At 34.2% G+C, this 3,266-nt stretch overlaps 1 protein-coding gene across 1 annotated transcript in view; it reads left to right on the top strand.

Annotated features, from left to right (window-relative positions):
• Nucleotides 1–3,266, top strand: part of trappc9 (trafficking protein particle complex subunit 9) — a 204,273-nt gene that overhangs the window by 30,956 nt on the left and 170,051 nt on the right.

The raw sequence follows: 3,266 nt of genomic DNA, 5'->3' as shown, positions 1-3,266 counted from the left end.
ACGTCGAAACGCAAGTAACACAAATAATCTAGGTCTATAATATAAACAAAATAATTTTGGTGTTATTTTTGAGAAATATTATTTCCATCAGTTTTGCAAATACACATTATCCATTGCCTGTTGCTATTGTACTGTATTGCTGCTGCTTTGAACAGTGTATCCTTTGTCTCCCATCCACTGTTAGCAGTGCACATGACAGAATTTTAAGATGTGGGAGTGGGTGTTTCTTACTAAATTCAACTTGTGCATCTTCATTGTTTTATTTTTCTAGATGCTGTGGTTCATCTTTTGTACTGATTCAGTCAGGAGGATTTTTTAAATCCTACTTTCAGAATCTTGTCTATGGAAATGTTTTTACTACCATTATACATCAGAAATAGCTCCTGTAACTTCCCAGCTGCTAAACAATATCAGCTTTTTTTAATCAGTCACACAAGACTGTACCACAATACAACTTGGTAAGGAGCTACAATATAGTACTAAGACTGACGTGTTGAAGGAACTTTGAGTGACACTGCACCTTGTTCAGAGCTGCTGCTTAAAACGTAAGTTCTGTAAAAGGTAGTGAATTGCAGAAATGTCAGAAAGGAGTAATATTTACAGAGCATATCCTTGACTATAAACTGCTTATTTTGCCCTTGTTCTTTTTTGCTCTTTATTTATTTTATGGGTTGTCCTCCTTGGCATCTTTAGGACTCTTAGGTTAGATGGAAGTCATGTCAGGAAGGATTTCACTAATTTCTTATTTTAAACTCTGTGCATTGTTATACTCTTAAGAAGTGTTCACTCCTACTGTGTTCTTAGGAATATATATTTATTGATCTTTTACATTTCCAGTCATGGCAAAGACATGAGTGATTGCTTTTGAAAATGACTCCAGTGAGTGTAGTCAGGCTTATCTATAAAAAAAGACTTCTAAAAAACCAGATGAGCATTAAATTAGTATTTCAATGCCACATAAACTGTAGCAGTCAGTCAGCTACTGGCTTTTCTCTGATTTACCTGCAATTATTATACGTTAAGTTTGTAAAATTAAAAAATGTATTAACTCTATTCAGCTGTCCAAGTCTAAAAGGCTTCTTTAAAAATCAGCTTTTCACCCAAATACTGTAATGTCCAGTATTTCAGAGTTACATTTCACAGAGAAGAAGTGTTTGGGGAATCTATTGTAATCTTTAGGGTCAACCTGCTCGTCAACATACATAAAATATAAAACATCATATAGCTGTGCCCCCTGATTGGTCTATGAACCTTTTGGTTGTAAGAAAGTGTTCTTTATATTAGCTCTGGTACACAACACTTAATGATAAAATGTGACAAAAATATGAACAACAAACAGGTTTGTCGACTTGACTGTAACTCCTGTGTACACAACCGAGTCAGCAGCATAGAAAGCAAAAAAGGAGCATTTTTTAACTGGGAGACTCAAGTGTTATATTATTCGTTCTTTTTATTCCATTGTGGCCACTTGTTGGCATCCCTGTCATGCTGTCCTTGTATCATCTTAGTTGGTCTACTTTTGAATTAATGGTTCTATCTCATGAATTTCCTACTGTCTGAGAAACATAGAAGCATATTCATCACATTCATCACCTAGTATGTAAGCAACAGCAACAGGGTTTGTGTCAGAGTGGATTTTTTTTTGTCTGTTGTAAAATCAATTCTCAGTCCAATTCATACAGGATTTAATGTAAAGGGCATTCACACTGACTCGACACCTGATATTGATAATCAGTTTTGTGCCAAATACTGATGCCATTTGTAAAATAGTCACTTGGGCATATAATATAATAATAGGCTTCACTAACTGCAGGTTCTTTTTGTCAGTTTCAATTTAATGAATTTGTACTGGATAAAATGTGTCTGGACATAAAACTTTGTTGCTTGTTTTGGTTGTCTGAGTCTGTTAGAAAAGTGTCTCTTATTTTATTCTGTGTTTTTTGCATCATATTGAAGCTTGTAGTCATTTGAATAAGCCATAACAGCTTGGGAAATTTGGTTCCCATGTTATGAGGAAAAATACTTAGATTTGTTTTGATTGTCTTTAAAAGGCAAAGTACACACAGTATATTGTGCAAAATAACATGTATGTTTCTTTTGTGACTGTATATAAAGTATTGTCAGGCGAGCCGATATGTGGCCTTTATTTTAAACTTTAAGCTTATTTGTTCTACTCAGGATACTGTGAAGTCTGAAATCTCTGTGACTGGCAGCAGAGAGAGCCAGGCCTATTTGGAAAAAGACTTTTTATTAGAGACAGACTTGTACAGTATTCCTAACTTTCTGGAACACAAAATTAAGCAACCTATCTGCCTTCTTCTTCTTGCCCACAGCATGTATTTAATCAGTAGAACAACATAGTCACCACACTGTTGTGCAGTTCTTTTCTACAACAGATACTGTTTTCATTTCTTGTCCATTTGTTTCTATTTTTCTGCTGTTTGATTACTGAGTTACTGTCAGATATATGATTTCACTGTAAAAAAAATCTTTAAATCTGCAGGATTGGAAGGATCCTTCTGAAATCTGTGAAATAAGTGTCGGCATTTGTTGATGATGGTTTGTTACGGGTTTAAAATAACTGCTAATAATGGTTTCTTTGTTAAAACAAACAAACAAAAAATGCCATTGAATGAAACCTTTGTCTGATTAAAAAGAGAGAGTAGTGAGTACTATTTTGTACTGATGAATTAGCTCTGTGGAAATGTATGTGATGCTGGTTTTACAGTCTTAGTCATTATGTTATTGTACTTTTTTTTTTTTGTTTGTTTGTTTTAACCTGGCCTTTATTAGAAAGCAGCTGGCCAGGTCCCCAGGTATTACCTGGTACTTGGCAATTATTTGAACTGCGGCTCTTATGAGAATTTTCAGTGCCATTAAATCAGCACTGCTCTTTCCATTTAAAAAAGGGTCAATTTGACCTGGACGCAACACAAGGGTTAAATTTGATTGTATTTACATCTATTAAAAAATGGATTATAAAAATGGTATATGGTATGCATCTCTGCATTTAAAACTGGGTAGTTTTGCAGACATCTAAACTTTAGGTTTTTTCAATCTTACATGTCACTTGCTACGTTTGCTTAACAGCAGTAACACTGAAAGCAATGTTTGTCAAAGTCCTCTAATCTTGATTTACCTATTTTAATTCACCCACTCCATTGATAGAAGCTTGATAAACAATTTAGCACACGAAATTAGTCACAACTGGCTTTATTTGCACAACATAAATTAAAAATGAACTACAACAATTTCCTTTTTTGAGA

This window comes from Monopterus albus, unplaced genomic scaffold (assembly GCF_001952655.1).
Source record: "Monopterus albus unplaced genomic scaffold, M_albus_1.0 scaffold154.1, whole genome shotgun sequence".
Taxonomy (NCBI): Eukaryota; Metazoa; Chordata; class Actinopteri; order Synbranchiformes; family Synbranchidae; genus Monopterus; species Monopterus albus.
The sequence above is the reverse complement of the archived record's forward strand: the minus strand, read 5'-3'. Positions and strand labels throughout refer to the sequence as shown.